Genomic DNA, 22,497 nt, shown 5'->3' with positions numbered 1-22,497 from the left:
CCCACTCCAGCTTTGGTAGAGACCACACAATCTTTCATAGAGTTCTTTTCTTCATCCAGACCTGAAACAGCTTCAGCTGATAGCCTGGCTGTTGAGAGGGAAGCACTAGAAATTCTTTATCTGTCCTCCAGAGTCATTGCTTCAGTCTAGAGAGTATCCACACTAAAAATGTACTCCTCTCTGGTCCAGATTCAACTGCTGGTGCCAAGAACACAATGCAAATCCCAGAAATCCAGGAATTCCAACCATTTGGGACTTTCTCCGAGGATGCAAGGACAGAGGCCTTAAGTTCAGTAACATTGCACATCAGGTGCCTGCAATTAGAACTATGCTTTTTGCAGGATCATTTGACTCCCTGGTGGACAATTCATAGGTAGCCAGAGTCCTTCGAGCAGTCTGATTAGCTACACCAGCAGTCAGGCCATTCTTCCCAGAATGGGACCTTCCGGAGTTTTGAGAGCTCTGACAAGCCATCCTTCTGAGCCTCTGATTTCAGTGTTGGCCTTTTATTTATCCATTAAGATTTGTTTCTTAGTAGTTATGTCTGCCAGGCAAATGTGAGAGCTGGCAGCCTTATCTGTATAGGAGCTCTACTGTGTGTTCCACGAGGATGGAGTGGCACTCAGGACACCAGAATCCTTTCCTCCTAAGGTAAATTCCTCCTTTCACACTTCCCAAGAAGTTGTATTGCCTTCATTATGTCCAAAATCACAACATCTAACTGAAAAGGTATGGCACACGGCAATTTGGCATACAAACTCCACACTAGAGAACAAGGGTTAAGAAGCCACTCTGGGCGCAGGTGGCCACACGCAGCCCCACCTGCAAAGCCTGCATAAGATGGAAGCAAGGCTTAAAAGGGGAAGCAAAGCAGCTCAAAAGAGGACAGGCAGTGGAAGAGAGCAGACTTCTGTGCCAAACTCTGGGGAAGTTTGAGGTGGTGAAACTAGCAGGACCTGTTGACTATGAAATCTGACAGCCAGGGAAGAAAAAGAAAATGCAGGTGTACCATGTTAACCTTCCAAAGGCCTGGAAAGACCAAGAAGGACTCTTTATAACACCCTATCACCTGAACCCAGTCTAGGCCCTCAAGCACCAGTGACCCCAGAAACCCAAGTAGTACCATTGGGAGAGGAGCTTCAACCAGTGCAGAAAGCTCAAATGCAGCAACTGATTGAATCCTTCCCTGAAATATTTTCAACCTTACTGGATCAGACACACCTGAGGTATCAACACAGTCACTGACCCAGGACAACAGGTCTGCAAAAACCCCACAATCCCTTCCATGAAAGAAGTGAGATATTGTGCAAGAAGAGCTACAAGCCATGTTAGACCTTCAGGTAGTGGAAGAGTTTCACCATGAGTGGAGAAGTCCCATTGTGCTGGTACCAGAATCAGATGGGACAACCCATATCTGTATTGATTTAGGAAAAATAAAAGGGATCTCGAGGTCTGATGCCAATCTATGCCCAGGGCGGATGCTTTACTCAAAAGGCTGGCAATTGTCAAATATATCCCCACCATAGACCTCACAAAGGGGTACTGGCAGAGCCCTCTGACCTTAGAATCTCAGGAAAAGACAGCTTTCTCCACCCCAATTCTGAACTATACCGTTAGGCCTCCACAGAGAAGTGGCCACTTTCCAACGACTCATGGACCAAGGGCTGTGACTGCATGGCCATAATGCTACAGCCTACATAGATGACATGGTGATTTGCAGCAGTAATTGGACTGACCTGATGTAACATCACCTCCGTCTTACAGCCCTCGAGAGTGCAGGACTCACCGCAAACCCAGCCAAGTGCATAATGGTGAACCAGGAAGTTCCATACCTTGGCCCAAGACTTGGAGAAACTGAACTGATAGTATCTACAAAGGCGAGACTGTTGACTGATCGGGAAGGTCAGAGATTTTATTTGCAATTCCAAACTGAAAATAAACTTGGGTAGGACGTGCTCAGGGGGGCAGCTGCATACCATCCCCAGGTGCAGAACACAGCTGCCCATTATCAGACCATGGATCAAAGCCCAGTGGAGAGCGTGGTCCCAAACTAACCTATCCACTCTCAAAAGATGGGACATCAACAGAAGCCTTTACCTCAGTAGTGAGTCTAGCAGGGGAAGACTCTGATTGTTCAAGATCTGAGCCCCCCAAAGTCCCCATACTAAAGTAAAAGCCCTGAAGCCTTTGGGGAAGCTGAGAGACAGGACTCTAACAGAAAAGGGGCAATCGCCTGCTGCACCCCGGCCTGACCCCCTAGGTGGCACTGGTGATGAGCATTCCCCTTTTACACACCTTAGAGGTCTGAAAATCTCTCTCAGGCATACAGAATCCATGAGACGATCAAGCTCCCTATTCATGTCTTTCCGCCCAAAATGCCAGGGACTCAGAGCTTCCAAGTCCTCCATCACTAGTTGGATTAGACTATCATTGTGGAAAACTACAAATCATCAGAGACTCCTGTCCCAAAAGGGATCGAAGTACACTCCAGGAGATCCTTAGTAACCTCATGAAATGAGCAAGTGTCTCCACTTCACAAATTTGCAAAGCGGTCTACAGTTAAAACCCTCATTCATCACTACAAACTGGACTTTCTATCTTCTGCAGAGGCCTCCTTTGGCAGGAAGGTGCTGCAGGTGATGGCCTAGAAATAATACAAACTTTTGAGCGAGCTCGGGAAAAGGTGGCTATTTCTTTCCTACCAAACTTTTGTTTCGTAACCTTCCTACATCTGTTCACAGCTTGCTATTTCCCAGACATCCAGAATTGTGGGACATGCTGGGCTGCAGAATGGAAAATATTCTTACTGATAATTTCCTTTCTGCTAGTAGCATATCCCACGATTCTATCCACCCTGCATGGCTCATGAGTCAAGGTCAGATATTAAGTAAAATCGTTACCATATGACCATCTTCCTTGGTCTCATGTGCACACTTATTTCATTATAGCTGGAATATTTGTTAATGATGAGATGCAAGTTTCACAGCTTGGGAATAATTTATCTGGCAGCAAACTGGAGCAGAGGGGGGCCTAGCCAGACCATGCAGCTCCAAAACACTTATCTGCCACCACAAGCTTGAGAGAGAGGGGAGTAGCTCAGATGTCCAGAATTGTGGGAGATGTTGCTAGCAGAAAAAAACATTATTGGTAAGAAATTTTCTGTTCCTAAATCACACAGGAAGTCTGACAGAGTCAGGAATGGAACCCAGATCTGTTGGTTTGCAATCCAGTGGCTAGCAAGACCATCTTTTTATCATGACAACAGGAAATATGCAAGAACATCTCAAAATCCCACAATACACATTACCATTAGAATACATGTTACTGTCTAATTCCCACTGTTTTCACAAACCCAAAATGGTCTTGCTGTCCCCCTGCCACAGCTTTGAGTCATTAGCTACTAAAGCACTTCAGAAGTTTTCTTAGCACAAGTGAAATTGTCAAAAAAATATTATACTAAAAAGAACACGGCATGTGTTCTTCTTATGCGAGTGAAGCAGTTTTAATCTTACTGCATAAATACTGGAAATAATCAGGGTTTTGCAAAAAATCACCAAGTGCCTGGAAAATGAAGGCAAATCAAAATTTGCAAAGTGTGACTGAAGCTTATCTATTGCAGTTATGCAATGATGTTTTTGCAAAAACAAACGTGTGTGAAACTCATTCACCCATAGCTACTTTCTGGAGCCGGTCATTCCCCTCAATTACAGCCTGATCCCAAGCCCATTTAAGTTCTTAGAAAACTTTCCAGTGATTTCAATGGCCTTTAGAGCAAGCCCATACACATGAGCTGTTCCACAGACCGTTCTCCATCTGATTTTAATAGCACTTTCTATTTTCAGGCTATCCTATTGACAATATCCCTTTTTTGCTTTTCTTCATCATCCTCGAACAAAACTGAAATTTACTCATTTGTGTTATTTTCCACTGAGGTATTGTCTTTAAAGCTGAATTCTTGATTCACAATGTATTTGGTTCCTCTTTTTGTACTGATGCCCATGTTTTCTTTGTCCATAAAAGATGTTATAGAACATTAAAACATCATTTTGAAAGAGAACAAAGATACAGCCATGTCTTACTGCTTTGTTTCCCATCGTCTCCTTGTTCACATCAAACCTACCTTAGTATAACAGCTGGATCCAGAATGTACAAAGGTTTGTTAACTAGATTTCAAATCTTAGCCCAACTACTTTGTAGCAGTTCTACTAAGAGCATCTTCAGAAGAAAGTCCACACGGATATAAAAATGTCAGTGATAGATTGTCTTGGTGAATCTAGTGTTCCAAAAATAATGTAACTTCACCTCTTAAGTCTTATTTTTAGACTGTTACTGTTAGCAGCTGAAGAGTGAACTGGCAAAGTTTCATCAAACTTTTAGAAAGAATTGTATGCTCCCTTTCCTTTTTCATTTCCATCTATTTCTTTATACTAAATACGAAATCACTAGGTTATGACTTTAAGGATCCTTTTCTCCCTCTCACCAGAGATGGCAAGCCTGTCAATCATTCCAACAACAACAGTAACCACAAGAGACTGTTTGCAGGAGGATAGCAGATACAAGAAATGGCTCTTACTTTAGTTTACTTGGAATCGGCTCTAATATGCATGTCTGGAGAAAAAAAATTATCTGTGTTTGGTAAGCCATGTTCTTTTTACTGTTTTTGTATCTACTGGACACAAAATCATCAGTGCTAAGTGTTTATATTTTGTATTAGAGTGATGCCTTAAAGATCTAAGATGTTAGCATTTAGATTATTAAAATGATGTTTCACTATTAATATTAGTCAAGGAAACAGAAGTTGATGTAGTTGCTGCTTTTTGTAAAGCTGAGTTTGATTTAAAGTTTTCAATAAATTTTATGCGTTAAATGATTACATACATGATAGAACGTAAGTATTAGTGTTTGTATTAGTAAGTATTTTAGCAAGAAAGATTACGACATTCTCCGAGATAAATTTGTTCTGCTTAATGCAATGACTTCCAATAAACTGAAAATTGAATGTTTACTAAATGGAACTCCAAAGAATTATACCACATAAAAATGCAGTTGGCACTTTCAAAGTGGTGTATATATACTTGTATGGAGTAAATTGCTAAAGTTTTACAGTCATCAGGTTTTCAATAATATGCTGGTTGTTAGGAAATCTGTCAATCACTTTGCAACAGCCACAACATAGAGCAGAATTTGAAAAAGCGTAACAGTCAAAACATTTTAAACTTAGTTAGAATCAGTTCCAATCCTTGAAAATGTGCCCAAAAAATGTTTGCACTGGGAAATAAAACAGGAAGAGCAACTAGAAAGCAGAACATTCCTTGCTTTCCAGCCTTTTATGGAGGACTTCACATTACTTCTGTTACAGTGACTCAGAGCTGCAATGCACTATAAGCTGGTTTTATTGGAAGTGCATCTTTGCAATTTTATTTCCTGATGTATATGATGCACTTATCTATTAGTCTAATGTTTAAATTAATTTTATTGAATAAAGATATGAATATTTGTAGATGATTTGTTCTTTTATAGCATTAAGAATTTGAAGCCAATTTTTTTCTTTCAAACGCTCGTTATGCATACAGTATTTAATCAAATGATTTATTTTACCCTGAGATTTCTGTGCCGACACCTTAAACAAAGAGTCAGGTTAAGTTGTTTGACAATCTGGAAATACAAATGCTGTATCTGAGCCTCCCTCCCCCTCTCTCCCTCTCTATATATATTCACAGCATCATAGTGTGTCAAAACATAGAAGTGTGTCAAACACAATCTAAGAGCTGATCAGAGTGACTAGGAAAAGGAGTTAAAGGTGTGCAAGAGGCAGTTGTCACTAACACTAACGTATTTTACACCATGTGAAAAATGAAGCAGATGGCACTAAAATGCCTATAAACGTGGCCACAGTGTCATTATTATCAAGCACAAGTATCCTTATCTCAACTCACTTCAATGGGTATTTCTGCCTGCATAAGGATGATATGATATGACATGACCCTATTACTGAGTACCTTCTTACATTCAAAATCATGGTCCTGAAATAATGAGTGTAACAGTAATTTCCAAATTACTTGAAAAGGCGTGTACTTTAAGCAATCAAGCAGGAAAAAGTTGCAAAAGGGACTTCCTCTTTCAATTTCCACAGCAGATGGTGAATGTCAGTGAAGCAAAGCATTTACTGTCACCAGAAACAGATCAAATCTTCCTCACCGGATAGCAAAATGGCCACAAAACTACCCCTTCGAGAGGAATGTGAGAATTGGACAACTCTTCAAGTTGCAGATCTCCTAAGACAGGTACTGACCCTAAAGCTCAGACTGCAGACAGTACAGTATATCATACTCGTTTCAGTTCAGCTAGCAAAAATAGGTTGCTGGGCTTATCTACTCTTTGTGTATAGTATTGTAGCTGTGTTGGTCCTGGGATATTAGAGACACAATATATTACCTCACCCACTATATCCAATCTTTGTAATATGTATGATTACTCCCTCCTGGATATAAACATAGGTTCTAAAATGTGTTTAAAGCTGTTTAGTCAGCAATTGTGACTACCAAGGACTTATGTGTATTGATGTTCTGTAAGATTCTCTGTGTTCTCTCAGTTTTTATTGAAATTCAGTCCATGACAGAAGTTGCTTGTTAAGATAAGAGTATCCTGCACAAGATAAAGAACCACAATAATGTGTGCACACAGGGCTATATTGAGAAATATCTACACAAAAAAATCATGCCACCTTTTATTTCCTTCTGGCACTAAGTAACAATTTTATTGGAAGTATGTGTATATTATTTTGAGCAAGAGATCACTACTAAGATTTGTAGGATTTCAATATGAATTTGCTCATCACCTTTTCTTTTCAATGACTATAGACCTACTGTACTTTCTAAATGCTCCTTTAAAGTTAAATCCTTGAGTTCTTTTATCATTCTGTTGCACCTTTCCTATTTCTTTAATATCCTTTTTATTATAATAATGTAAACTGAAGTGCACACAGTATTCTGAACTTGTCCTCAGTAATCCCCAGCTGAATAGTTTCCGCTAAGATATATTCAAGCACTTCTTTTTACACATGCCAGACTTTTTTTTCCCTTGCAACTGTTGAATATTGAGGCTCATGCTTTAGGGTTTTACCTGCCATTCATCTAGGCATTTGAGCCCATTGTTTCACAATGACTATATTAAAGTATATCCTCTTTGTTTCCCAAATGTGTAATTCTTTGTTGTTCTATATATGGCCCTCATCTGTCCTGTGCTTATAACCTATCCAAATTCTAAATATTATGGCCAGAGTCACCATCTTCCTTCATTGATTGTTCTCCTGGATTTATCTTAATTGTGAGAATTACTGTACTGGACTAGACTCTTGAAGTCCCTTCCAGCTCTACATTTCTATAGTTACCTGCCCTCTTATAGTAACAAACACTTCAGCAATAATTTCTCAGAGAGGGTCAGGTTATGAATCCTTTACTCCTATTGGTGAGCCCTTACTCATGTGAGTAAGGAATTCAAAACCAGGTCCATGAAGTCTCTCTCTTAATTGATATCAGAGTGCTTTAAAAATAAACACATACTATTAATAGAGATTACTTTCCCCAATGCTGGCATGACATATACCACCTATTTAACAATATTCACTAACCCTACACGAGAATTTAGGACAGGACATTAATAGCAGCACCAAAATCACACAGAAACTATATGGAAATTTAGATAGGCAAGATGTTTGCATTAGTCTGTCAAGCAATTACACACAAAAAACTATGTTAAAAGAACCTTTTTTTGGTTGCAAAGTCAAGCACGTCAGGTTGCCAGTGGCACCTTAATTCAGATTCCTTGTGCATACAGGAATTACATAATTACATACTATTTTCCCACAGGACCCCTGTCTCTTTCAGTGCACAGAATGGACTTGCTTTGGGGATGAATCCAGGTTGTGTAGTAAAAACATTATTTGTAAAGCTCCTGCTTCATTTATTGCAGAAGTTGGCAAGTATAGGAAGAGAAAGGTCTCATGGTTAAAGCAGTTTAATACTGCCCTGCAGAATTTGATTCTATCCCTGCCTCTGCTAGAGTTCCTCTGTGATGCTGGGTAACTCACTTAAACCATATTTCACAGGTGGTCACTACTAGTGTATTCCATATTGTCTGGGTGCCTGACCTGAAATCCTGGGGTCTGATTTACAGAAGTGCCAAGCACTCACAGCTGCGATTGCAGTCAATGGGAGCTGTGCTTTTTGAACATATGAAGTGCTATATAATGCTACATTTTCTGAAAGAAATCAGATCCCTAGGTTCCACTGGATGCTCAGTTTGGGCATCCAGAATTAGTGGACACTTTTGAAATTAACCTTTTTGTGCCTCAGTCCCCTTCCCCCATGCAAAATAGAAATAGCACCACTCCATCACCTCACAGGGGTGTTGTGAAAATAAATTTATTAATGCTTGTGAAGCACTCATAGTAGTGAGCATCATAGAAAAGCCCATGAGGATATTAATAATTCTGTCTGTAGTGTTTGAATTCTGTATTAGAAGACCTAGGGCCAGAAATTGATCAATGAGGAGAAAAGAAAATATTGAATATCTGTTTATTAAGTGAGAACTATCCATCTTGTGCACCGAATGAGGCAGGGGTCCTGTGGAAAAAAATGGTTTGTGATCATACATTAAAGACAGTATTATAATGCATACACACAAGGCTGGCATTGGCAACCTTAATTCGGGTATGTCCTAACATTTTGGTGCTCGACCCTACTACCTTAGTAATGTTCTTTTAATATAGACTTTGTGTGTGATATGTGCAGAGGCTATTAGTTTGTCATTCTGCAGAATGTTGTAAGGCATTATATAGAAACCAATACTGTAATAAAATAATTAGCCCTATTGATTTTGCTTTCTCCCTGATGACTGAGTGAAGCCCATAAAGTAAAAACTCTAGCTATGTGCATGTAATAGTTCTCCTATTCTTTTGCATGTACTGTATATTTAGACAACACAGAAACGTTGCACTCCTCTGCTCAAGTTTTTCTTCCCTTCTCCTTTCCTTGCCATTTACAAATGAGCCCATATATCCTTCCTCAATTTTAAGTGGTGGTATCATTATACTGGAAATGTAGTGAAAGGTTTGGTGTTCATCATATAGCAAAGGGCAAGATGGCTGCTTGCCTTACACACGTCACAGAAAAGAGGGCGCAGGGGAACCTCCAATTATTCCCCATTACTGGCCACATATCCCGTGATTCACAGCATGGGGGAGGGAAAGAGGAGGGAAGAGCCTGCAGGGTCAGTACTCCTACTCCTATGCAGGTGGGTGGGAGTGGACAGTTTGGCAGAGAAAATATAGATAAGAGAAAATATAATGCCTCCATGTAAATCCATGGTACTCCCACATCTTGAATACTGAGTGCAGATCTGGTTGCCCCATCTCAAAAAAGATATACTGGAATTGGAAAAGGTACAAAGAAGAGCAACAAAAATGATCACGGGTATGGAACAGCTTCTGTATGAGGAGAGAGTAAAAAGTCTGGGATTTTTCAGCTTGGAAAAGAGACAACTAAGGGGGTATATGATAAAGGTCTATACAATCTTGACTGATGTGGAGAAAGTGAATAAGGAATAGCACGAGAACTAGGAGTCACCAAATGAAATTAATAAGCAGCAGGTTTAAAACAAAAGGAAGAACTCCTTCACACAACGCACAGTCAACTCTTTGCCAGAAGATGTTTTGAAGGCCAGAACTATAACAGGGTTAAAAAAAGAACTAGATAAGTTCATGAAGACGAGGTACATCAATGGCTATTAGCCAGGATGGGCAGGGATGCTACACCATCATCTGAGTGTCCCTAGCCTCTGTGTGCCAGAAGCTGGGAATGGACAATAGGGATGGATCACTTGATTACCTATTCTGTTCATTCCCTCTGAAGCATCTGGCATTGGCCACTGTCGAAAGGGTACTGATCTAGTTGGACCATTGGTCTGACCCAGTACAGCTGTTCTTATGTTCTTAGGCAGACAGGGAGGCAGAGTAGATGGTACCTTCACTCCACACTCTCTTCATCCCACCACAGCTATATCAATGGCAAATTATTTCACCTTGGAAAGATGGAAGTTCCTGGCATACTCCAGCAACAGTATGCTACACACTGTCTTTTATTCCAGGAGCTTGTGAAGCCACAATCTTGTTCTGTTTTAGAAAGAACTAATTATTTAGAACATGAGAGTAGTTTACTAAATCTCATTAGAAATACAGGTTTAGACACTGATCTGGCTAAATGGGTCAGCAACCCTAACGTTAAAAAACAACCAGACTTGTATTTCCTTTCTTCATCAAGGTTTTCCAACATAAATACTTTAAGAAAAAACAAAGAAAATATACTTAGACGGACGAGAAAAGTGCTATAGAAAAAAGCATCAGCTTAAAAAATCCAGTATCATTTTACAGCTTTGTTTCTGTACTACACTTTTTTTCCGGTTAATCTTTCAAACAAAATTGTTCTTTACAGTGTAGCTGTGTAACCATCGGCAAACACTGAATAAGCACTTGACAAATGTACCCTAGAGTTTACAATCCCTGCCATACAAATATGTTTTTCAAATTTCAAGTTTACCTTCTTAGCACTGTCAAATGCTTAAACCATTAAGGGTGCTAGCCTGGAATGTGCTGAGCACATACTGCAGACTGCTGTGTGCCTTCAATTCCCATTGATGCTAACTGAAGGCAGTTCTGACATCCATTGGAAGCCAAAATTGTCTTTTCTGAACATCGAGACTGGTAAACATATAATTTTTCTGAGTTCAATGGCTCACCTCTAAGCAAATGAACTGAATTTATATGACCCCATTTTAAAATTCACACTGTTAATGGAGCTTAAGACAGATTTGATGGTTAAACTAAACTTCTTGAATTCACTTTTTTAATGTAAAAAAAAAAAAAAAAAAGTCCTGCAGTTTTTCTCCTGAAGTTCCCAAGCTCTCGGTTGTGTACACAACAAGACAGTTCTTTTAAAAAGCCATGTCAAAGCACTAAAGCTCATCAGCCAGAAACACTTAGGGTGTTTACCAAACCAGGTCTATTCCTTGCCACCCTTTAAAATGAAAACCTATTGAGTCTCTGTGATGGGATCCCCAAGTACAACCTGGAACTGTGGGACTGCTGTGGTCCCTTATGTCTCCAGCCTGAGCAAACATTTAACTTCCTTTTGTCAAGGAACAGGCTTCTTGGGAGTGGCAGGTTAGAACCCTGCACAGGACTAGTGAAAGCCCTTCAGCGGGACTGAGTTTCACCAGTCCCACAGGACCCGCTGCCATAATAGCAGAAGTGGGATTAAAGAAAAAGTTTGTTTCATTTTCCTTTACAACTGATCCACTTAGATATATTAAGAATTAAAAAAAAAAGATATCAGTATTTGTTATCCAAGTGTAATTTTGAAAGTTGATGTTTTCCGAGCCCCATTCTCTAGGAATGCCTGTCAGTCACACACTGCAATATTATTTACCTAGTTATCCACTTCAAATTAAATGTACACAGACTCCTGCAACTACCACATGCAGTTCAATTTCAACATAGGAATATTTCTTTCTATAAACTTATCTGTGATTTAGACTGTCAGGTATAGTTTTCAATTTCTTTTTATAATCCTCTCTCCCCGCCCCCAGATTCGAATGCCTGAATCTGCAGCAGTAGTGGAAAAATTGGACATTAATGGAGCTAAATTTTTGGTAAGTAATTAAAATATTTTCTCTGTTAGACACATCTTGTGAAAGATTTTCTATGTGACACTTGTATTCACAACTGCAGGGTCTATTATGCTGGCTTCTTTCATGACTAATGGCAAGTTAGTCATTCGTTCTGATCCTGACCTTTGAGACATTTTCAAGGCTTGCACTGTGAACAAGCAAAGCTCAGCCCTGCTACACATCCTAGCATAGGTGGAACAAATGCCTAGATACTATCCAAGCATCTGGCTGTTGGAAGAGAGGCCACTTATGGAAAGAATCACTTTCCTTTAAATTCTGTAGGACATTTTAAACATCTGATAGAATTAATGCAAAATTATGCCCCTGCTACAGAATTCTAGAGGCTGGTTTTACCTCTGATGAACTATTTTCCCATCAGGGTGTGGTCAGACCTCTGAAGGAAGGTAAGCAGGAGGGGAAGAGAAGGACTAGAGGCACTGCTCCTTCCATCCCAGCAGTTATTGAGGTAAAGGCCTCCAAACCCCATGCTGGCTCCTTGAAACACAGAAATGAGGCCCTTTTGTGGAAAATGGGGAGAAAGCTTCTAAAAAATATATTTAAAGTATATTTCTACTCTGCAAAGAAACTGTGTCTATATGGCCATATCTTAGAAACCTGTTCCTCAGTATCTTACGTGTGATAGCTGCTCACTCTCCCGATAAGGCTCTGATCCTGTAATATTACCTGCATAAGTGGACCCCTGTACAGCGCCACTGACTCCAATGGGATTGGAACTAACTCCATCTGGACATAAAAGATCCCCTACAAGATCAAGAAGTTATTACCAGTTTCTATTAGCACTGCAGAGCTAATACAGCTATGGGAAAGGGAGACTGAGTCTTGGCCAGCTCATGCATTATCAGCAAAATTGTAAAAGGAGTTCTGTTTGCAGTCTTTGTTGCTTGAAGAGTGACAGTGTTGGGTAGAATCTAAGTGACGCATAAGCCTTGTGTTGGTTCTTTGCACCCGAATGAATTTTATCCATAGCAAGAAAAAGAAACATGCACATTGCATAGCGTTGGTGGAACGGGACATGAGAAATCTTTTCACAAGTTAATGGTAAACTAATAGGACAAGTGACAAAAAGAAAAAAGGAACCATAGGTGAGTTCTGTAAGATCATCCATGATCAAAAGTGGAACAAAAGTGAAATGAGTGAAAGTGAACATCTGCTAGCATGTTATGCACATTATGTATTTTCTTTAAAACTTGTAATAGTTGCCCAGTTTTAAGATTACCTTATTCTGCATTGTAGAAAACATAGCAATATGTGAAATGTCCTGTGGAGTGCCACTAGCAACATGCATTTCTAATGTTGCTATACAACAAAAGAGGGGCAGATCTCACACCTGACAGAAGATTCTTAGTGCTTTCATGTGCTCTTTAATTGAATTGTTCCACAGCACTGTCAACATGATAGGAAACCCGTAATAAATTATGCTTGAAACAGAATGAATTATGCCAATACTGTAAAAAATGAAGTACAATAGCTTACAGTAGCTTGTTAATAGTGACAACAGCTATTGATCTAGTGGTTAGTATATGTGACGAGTAATCAGAATTCTTACATCCTGGATCTGTCACCATCTTCCTCGGTGAGCTTTGGCAAGTCCCTTAACCTTTGAGCCTCAATTTATCGGTCTGTAAAATAGGGATATTACCTACCACACACAGGGAATTGTGAAGCCTTAATGAATGTTTAAACTACTTCAAGCTCCTCAGCTGAAAGGCACTATAGAAATGCAGGCCTCTAGTGGCTAGAGAGCAAGAAAAAGCACTCAAGCAGGTGTGATTCCACCTAGCAGGTAGCAGGGGGGGCATACACGCAAGATAAATTACACTCAACTATTGCACTTGTGTGCATTAAGACAGATATAGCTTTTTCTGAGATATATTGCATCACATGGGACCATGTGTCAGCAGTATTCAGACCTCAATTTTCATTTTTGCTGTGAGGTATATCAGGGATCTCTGGACATCAGACTTCATCTAAAGTCAGAGGAGTTAGGAGGAGGATGGCAACCATTTATTGGTGCCTTCACTGTGACTTAAATATATGTTTTTCTTTCACCCAGCATGCTAGGCACTGCTTGCAAGCAGTCTTTAGAAACAGGAGGTGTGCTACCCCTCTGTTGTATGGTTGGAACTGCAGTGTATGGAGTATTGTCTGTGAAACTGCAGATAGAGCCTGAAAGAAGCATGCTAGATAGGCAGGTATACAAGCAAATAGGAGTGCCAGTGAGAGCTTATAGGCAGGCAACAGGGAACAAGACGAATAATCTGCCAGAGAAATCTTGCCCAAAATAAAGCAAGCCAGCCTGCCACAAGTGGCCTGTTGTGATTCTTTCTTCAGCTCTTGTTGAATATCATAACTCATGCATCCAATTATCAAACTTAATACATCTCCATGAAGATACACCACCTAATTATTGCAGAAAGCAACTTATTCACTAATTTATTGTAAAGCAACATTTCCTAAGATGTATAGCATGCCTCCTTTTGGGACATGAAGGAATAGCAAAGGGGCCATGGTGAGACTTGTTAGTTGTTCTCCATAGTATCAGATTTCATTTCAAACTTTGACCAGAGTAACCAATAACACGATGTCTGCCTGAATTTGCAAGGAGCCTAAAATAATAGCTGATGTCTGAAATGAATGGAGCAATGGGTGCTGACTTAGATGCCAAACTGTCAGCGTTAATGATTTCAACATGCAAGGCATGCAGGAATGGAGCAGTAATATCATATTACAGAGATCTACACCAAAGAAGGGAAAGATATACAAGATGTGAAGGCCTTTAACAAACATGGTGGGGTTTCAGTGGTGTCATCATTGGTTTAATTTTTTTGAAGAGGGGCTCAGCTTCAAAAGTTTGTGAATTGATGCAGGAAATGATTACGTGACAAAATAAAGTGTGTATTTCAGGCCATGTGTCAAATATTACATTGTAATTGAAAATGAGCTGAATGAACTTGGCAAGGCCTATCTGAAGTTTAGAATGCTAGAAGTCTGGCTGTAAATGCAATCACAGAACTAGAAGGGACCTCGAGAAGTCATCTAGTCCAGTCCCCTGTACTCAAGGCAGGACTAAGTATTATCTAGACCATTCCTGACAGGTGTTTGGGGATTTTTAAGAGCAGTTTGGACAATGATGGAGATTCCACAACCACCCTGGGCAATTTATTCCTGTGCTTAACCATTCTGACAGTTAGGAAGTTTTTCCTAATGTGCAACCTAAACTGCCCTTGCTGCAATTTAAGCCCATTGCTTCTTGTCCTAGCCTCAGAAGTTAAGAACAATTTTTCTCCCTCCTCCTCATGACAACTTTTTATGTACTTGAAAACTGTTATGTCCCCTGCTCAGTCTTCTCTTCTCTAGAAGAAACAAACCTCATAGGTCATGTTTTCTAGACCTTTACTCATTTTTGTTGCTCTTCTCTGGACTTTCTCCAATTTGTCCACATCTTTCCTGAAATGTGGCACCCAGAACTGGACACAATACTCCAGTTGAAGCCTAATCAGCACGGAGTACAGCAAAAAAATTACTTCATGTCTTGCTTACAATACTACTGCTAATACACCCCCAGAGTGATGTTTGCTTTTTTTTTGCAACAGTGTTACACTGTTGACTCATTTAGCTTGTGATCCACTATGACCCCAGATCCCTTTCCGCAATACTCCTTCCTAGGCAGTTATTTCCATTTTGTATGTGTGCAACAGACTGTTCCTTCCTAAGTGGAGTACTTTGCATTTTTCCTTATTGAATTTCATCCTATTTACTTCAAACCGTTTCTCCAGTTTGTCCAGATCATTTTGAATTTTAATCCTATCCTACAAAGCACTTGCAACCCCTCCCAGCTTGGTATTGTCTGCAAACTTTATAAATGTACTCTCTATGCCATTGTCTAAATCATTGAACAGAACCGGACCCAGAACCGATCTCTGTTGTACCCCACTTGCTATGCCCTTCCTGCATGACTGTGAACCACTGATGATTACTCTCTGGGAATGATTTTCCAACCTGTTATGCACCCACCTTATAGTAGCTCCATCTAGGTTGTATTTCCCTAGTTTGTTTATGAGAAGGTCATACAAGACAGTATCAAAAGCCTTACTAAAGTCAAGATATACCACATCTACCACTTTCCCCCATCCTCAAGGCTTGTTACCCTATCAAAGAAAGCTATCAAGTTAGTTTGACATGATTTGTTCTTGATAAATCCATGCTGACTGTTACTTATCGCCTTATCTTCTAGATGTTTGCAAATTGCTTGATTATTTTCTCCATTATCTTTCCAGGTACAGAAGTTAAGCTGGCTGGTCTGTAAATCTCTGGGTTGTCCTTATTTCCCTTTTTATAGATGGGCACTATATTTGCCTTTTGTCTCCTGTCTTCCATAACTTTTCAAAGATAATTGCTAATGGCTCAGATATCTCATCAGTCAGCTTCTTGAGTATTCTAGGATGCATTTCATCCAACCTTCTTGGTGAAAACCAAAACAAAGAAGTTATTAAGCACCTCTGCCATTTCCAAATTTTCTGTTATTGTTTTTTTCAATATAATCACATAACATGCTATAAAGTGGCCACAACCTCTTAAATCAATTTCTTCTGGTTTCAGACAGGGAATTTAGTAGTATAATTGACATTCAGATTCATCAGATATGTTTACTTCTTAGAACATTTTTCACCCATCTTGGTTTTAAGTAGTAACAAGAATCATTTTTATAGCAATATTCATTTCTATTCTACAAACACATACTATATTTCAGACTGCTCTTTATAGGAAACAATATTAAATGGATTTTTAAGAAATTTAGAAATAAAACTGCCCTTACACTTCTGTGAAATTGTAATATAACAACATATGGTACATTAGAATGAAAGAACACTGTGCAGTTTACTTTTCTTTATTACCACTGGCATTATATTTGTTATTGTTATTCCACATGCATGTCACATCCAAATGATACTAATCTGGTGCTAATGTGCAGACCAGCATTTAGCAACAGCTGAATTGCACAGGGTGTATTATATTTTCTCTCCCATTGGTATTTAATGGCTCAGTATTTGCTGCATTATGCTCTGCTTTTCAGTTCTCTTAGAGTGCTTAGCCTCTCTGGTGCTGTTTTCTAATGTAATGTTGATTTTCAAGTGAGGGATTGAAAAAGATGTAGGGATCTCAGAATTGTGAGTTGGGTTTAATAACTGCATTCTAAAGTAAATTGATTTAAGGTGCTACTATTGTCACAATAAAGTAGATATTTACTACAGATAGGCTAGAAAACCGGAAACAAACAAAGATTATTTTGATTCTGGACATGTTTCACATTAAATACTATCACATGTTTCTCTTTCAAGGCTGTTTTGGATGGGGTATTTAGAACTTGAGTTGTTTGGGCTATTGACTACTTTAATTATACACCTGCATTTACTTTTTGAAAAATAAATTTTAAAGGCTAGATCCTTGGCCCCATTATGGCTCCTTTGTGCTTCTCTGGCAGGACAGAGCAGCTGGAAAGCTGGTGAATTCAGCTCTGATGATTCCCTTTGCATAAGTGGAATCCCAAGGTGGCATAGAACCATTCTTGCTTTACATCCTGCCCCCTCCCCCCAGTTCTCAATAAAGTGTGTTCCTCAATGATCCCAGCTGCTAGAATGGCTTTGGAGCCAATGACAGCTGGAATGTAAATTACTGTGGCCCTGAGGCGGCTATAACTTGAGGCAGGGCTATGGAGTTGAGAAACATACCCCCACTCCCAGCTCACATGTCAAGCACAGTTCAGCTGGACCTGAACACTTAGTTCCGAGTGTTCAGTACTGGAAACAGAATCTAGATCCTGAGTGCCCCACCTGAGCTTGAGAAAACAGTTATAGGGAGGGTACTATCTTAACAAAAGAACAAGAGGCATGCTAACCACTCAGCTGTGACTGAATACCCCTGATACATTAGACAAAAACTCTTCCAGTGCTTCCCCATGTGTCAAATACCACCATGCATCAATTTTACCACTGAATGAAGGCTGCACCCAGATGCGAGCAAAGAAGGGCTAAAGATAACTAACAGGTCATAATAGCCCACAGTTATCACACTATCTCCAGTTTTTACTAGTGAGCCGTTTTCTCAGATTGCCTTGTCAAGTACTTAAAATGTTGCAAACCACATTTTTCAGCCCATATTATTTACTAGTTCTTTTCTTGATCAAAAGGTTATAGTGCATAAGGTAAACTCAAAAATCTTCTTTGCTACATTTCAAGGGTATTCCGGCTTTTCCTATAACATTGACCATATCTTAATAGAGATTGTCTGATGGACTCATCTGTCCTCCCTTTTGCAATTGCACAATTTCCCCGTGGCAACTGCAGCAATTGTGCACATGGAAAAATATCATTAAAAAAGCATTTATTTATCTTTGGCTTCATAATGTGATGGATGAAGTTCCGCTGGAAGAAAGTCTGTTCATTTCACTGTTATGTTGCTCTCTCGTGGCTCCCATGCACATTCCATTGCCACCTAGATCCCCTCTCTGCACATGCTTCCCCATGGCTTGGTCCTCTCTCTGCCTCCTCCAACTTACACATGTGTCTCTGGAAATGCTGCCCAGCCACTTGGTGCTTTTTTCCCTTGGGCATGCTGTCCAGTCATCGCCTTCTCTTCACTCCTCACCACCACCACCACCACCCATGACTCTCCTGCTGGTGGCTTATCCCATTGTGGTTCCAGTCTTTGAGGGTAACTTGTTTCAAATGTTAACCCTTTTAATAGATTCTTTAACTTTACTCTGACAACTAATGTGCCAGGGTAAGACAAAGGGAAGGGGTTAGTTTAAAAAGGTTGGTTAAAAATAGACAACACAAGTGGAAAATAAGACATGACAATCTTGCACAGTTGTTAGCCATTAACTGAATGATTTATTAAATCTTTCAGGCTTCAATGTCAGTGTTTCTTCTGTAGCAATGGCCAACATGAGTAATACCTAACAGAGCAGAGTGCTGCATTCCTGATGTTCAGTAGGAGATACTAAGGACAACTGTAGCATAGCTCTCTGGACTATCAGCATGGGAAATGTTGGAGGTAGAGGAAATTATGATCCTGATTCTCAGTGGAGCTACACAGATTTACACCGGCTGAGGATGTAAATGGTGAAGTGTTTAAATCTACACCTATATTCCGTTGAGGATTGGCATCTTTGTTTATATATTTTAAAAGTTTTTCAGGTCACCTTGAAATATCAATATCCATTAAGTGAGACATTTTTACTGTTTCCAGCCAAACATGAACCCAGTTCTGAAAGCAGTAACATGCACTCTCATGATCAGTTCAGAAAGAGGGAAGTGACTGGGGAAACGTAATCAGGAAAAAAGCAACAAGTTGTACTATACTGTAACTGAAGCATGGAGAATTATTTTTAAAGTGATTTTAGGGCCTGGGTTAAAAGGAAAACATTTTATAGCTGAATGCATTTGCTACCATCAATCATCTTCAATTAAATAAGAGGGAGAAAGGGCAATACATATTCATATTTCTTCAACAAAGCATAAGGAATGTGTACAAGAGTAAACTGCATATTTATCTTCATTCTTCTCCAAAAGGCAGAAACAGAAGATAGGTTACGTGCTGAAATCTACAATACCATCAACTTACACACCATTTAACTGTGCCATTCAAGAACACAGTAATAAACTGATGGCAGAAAATTAACCTAATTCTTAAGATTATCAATAAAATAGGTTAACATACAACTCAAGCATTATTAGTGCCAAAAGCCCATAACATTTTAATTAGAGATTGAAATTGTATCAGGTTATTTTGATTTATTTTCCTGCTAGATATTTGCAAATATCCCAAGTAGCTATTTAGTGCATTGCCTAATGCCCTAATCTTGCAATGCAATCCAGTAACGACAAATCCTGAGGCAATGCTGAAGTATCCATTGAAGGACTGGGACCTTAATTTTTACTGTGACAGCAACAAACTTCTGCTATTATTCTAAATATTGCTACCAGAAATGGTTTAAACATTAACTTTGTTTATTCTTATGCAGTGGCTGTGAATTATGGGAAGTGCTTGTCTGCATTCCAGTCCTTGAAATCTGACACAAAATAATCCAAGCAAATTCTAACTGTCAAATCATTCATAATTACATTAAATATGGATTAAAAAAATATTCTTTGAAGCTGAATCCTTTGTTCTTAAAGCTAACAGATACTTTTTTAGATCATGTTGGAAATTAAAATATTTTTAAAAGTCCTTCAAGTTATGGAGGTGTCAAATTCAGGGAATGTGCAAGGGACTGTGAGGAGTGGCGGGAATTTTAAAGGTCATGGTGTCACAGATTCCAACTTTAACTTTCTGAGAACTGAACTCCACAGTGGAAAAGCCCCACACATTCTCACTATTTCCAGTTTTGAACCAACTCCTCCTTATTTCTTTACCAGACATTCTTGCCTGGTTAACAGTACAAAACATTAGTCATATGAATGCACCAACTCAGAACCTATTAAAGGAAGATGCCAAGAGTGACTTTTGATTTGGGGCACCTCTATTTTTGGCACTTGGATGCTCATCCCTTTCTGAAAGTCAGGCTACATTAAAATGTCTCAGGTTGGGCACCCAAAAACGGAATTGTCCAAAATCACTAGTCACTTTTGAAACCTCAGCCAGAAACTTTCATCACTATTCTATTGTCACACCCCAGCTTCTACCCATTTCAGAAATCTTCCCTGTTAGTCCCTGTAATATCATCATTTCAGTCATCCTATATCAATCTAAGCTTCTTCCAGTGCAAGGCTATATATTTCTAATTGTCTGGTTTTTCGTTGTGCTTGAAGAGGCAGAGGAATACAGGAAACCAATAATGCAAGTCTTTTAAGAGACTAAAGATATTTTTTCATTTTCCATTTATTTTGATTGTCTATGCAATATTTGTTATCTTAAATAACAAATGATGGAAAGCAAGGGCATCTCACACTGAGTTATGTTGTCTGATAGATTATTTGAGGAACTGATGTGGAAGTTTTCAGTTCCATTGGGCAACTTCTTTGGGAGGTCAGCAAATATTCCACAAAATTCTCACCCAACCATAGGGCAGTTTGAGAAAGACAGCTTCTCTTTTCTGCCAATCACTTTCTTTGCTATGAGGAATAGTGGGTGAGACTACCTGGTACATTCTGGTTGCTTTGTGCTGTTCTGGCAACACAAATTCAGCTAAAATGGGCAGTTAAGCCAGGTTTATGGTTCATTTTCATCACAAGAGACATAAAGCAGCCAGAATGTATTAGCCTGTATGGTCGGCCAATGGTGATTTTTCAGAAGAATTTAAGGAAGTTACATTTCATCCTTTTTGACTAATGAAGAAATAAACTGGAATGATATGGAAGAATTTGCTAAATATTTACATTTGGATGATGACAGTTACGAAATGGCTATGCCACCCATCTGCTGGATGAGCGGATAAAGCAAATGCTCAGAAATCCAGATCCCAATTTACTTTGGCAGGAAATCAGTTACCTTGTAGAACACTCTCCAACTTCTAGGTAATAATGGTATGTTTACATTAGGAAATTACCAAATTGCAGGACCAGTATGGGTTTTTATAGGCAGATGTGTGACAACAGAACTAAATTTAAGTGATTCGATCAACATTAAAATTACATTTTCATTTTAAAATGTGACCCAGTAGTTTTTAAAGTAACCACAAAATAACTAACTAAAGGAAATCTTCTCAGTTTGTTTACTTTGTATATTTCATAGCACTTAGAAGTCAGGTGTCGCATCTCGTTGACAGTGTACACCCTTCCACAGGCTCTGCATACCAGTTCCTGTAGCAGCAGAGCTGAGGCAGAAGCTAAAAATGAACCAGTAGCAAACAGGAGTGTGCACAGAGAGAAGGGGACGAGGTCTGAGCATACTTGGTTTTGTTCTTCTCAGGCCCACACAGAAAATACTTCTAAACAGGAAAGCAGGAAGTGCCTTAACATTATTGTTTAATATGAAGTTGCTCTTTCGGGAAATCTATCTTTTAAAATGAGTCAAAAATTTAAGTTGACAGTGTCCCTTTAAAAAGACTGAGTTTCTACTAGATGACACATTTTGAGAACCCAAAGGGGAGAAGTAATTAGCGTGGCTTGTAAGGGTAGCAACGTGAGCATATAAGACATACATACCTCACTGACAAGGTACTAGCTTAGGCAGCCAGAAGAAGTAATATTGTGGTTACATGGCATCAGAAAAAATTGAGAGAATGAAGTGGTATATCCCAAGCCAAGAATCCCCTGTCTAATCAAATACTTAGCAGAGCTCCCAGAAACAGTGCAGCTATCCTTAGTGTAACTGTCTTGCAGATGGGCCTGTAGAGACCACTGCAACGTAATATGCAGGACTGTCTTCTGGAAAACTCAGACAGCTCTCAACAAGCCAGTGCTGCGTGGCAGAGGGTGGTGAGACAAGGGCTGGAATGCCTAAGGAGACTGCATCTTTGGCTTCTTATTAACCAGTGTGGTGAGAGAAGTTTACACCAAGCCAGTAACAAAAGTAATCTGATAGAATAACCACCAGTTTGTGGTGAGTTTGCCCTATTTCTCAGCAGTTTGTCCTGAGTTTGGCATCCTTAGATGTGACCCACTGAGGCACGGTGACACCTCCCAGAGGAACCTAACCTGCTTCCCATAGTTACTGCAGGCGCTGCCCCTCAAGCTTCAGTCCCAAACGTTCCTTTAGACCATGTTTCGCTCTGCTTTTAGCTCAAGAGAGAACTCCCAGACTTTCCTGGGT

At 39.6% G+C, this 22,497-nt stretch overlaps 1 protein-coding gene and 1 long non-coding RNA gene across 2 annotated transcripts in view; one reads left to right on the top strand and one right to left on the bottom strand.

Moving 5' to 3' along the window:
- Positions 1-22,497, bottom strand: part of DNTT (DNA nucleotidylexotransferase) — a 221,801-nt gene that overhangs the window by 189,522 nt on the left and 9,782 nt on the right. The window lies entirely within an intron of this gene.
- Positions 6,183-22,497, top strand: part of LOC123373843 — a 43,139-nt gene continuing 26,824 nt past the window's right edge. Inside the window, exons 1-2 of the long non-coding RNA XR_006580885.1 lie at positions 6,183-6,284; positions 11,644-11,706. This is a non-coding gene — a long non-coding RNA (uncharacterized LOC123373843). The remainder of the gene's footprint in view (positions 6,285-11,643; positions 11,707-22,497) is intronic.

This window comes from Mauremys mutica, chromosome 7, assembly GCF_020497125.1.
Source record: "Mauremys mutica isolate MM-2020 ecotype Southern chromosome 7, ASM2049712v1, whole genome shotgun sequence".
In the NCBI taxonomy this organism is placed as follows: Eukaryota; Metazoa; Chordata; order Testudines; family Geoemydidae; genus Mauremys; species Mauremys mutica.
The sequence above is the reverse complement of the archived record's forward strand: the minus strand, read 5'-3'. Positions and strand labels throughout refer to the sequence as shown.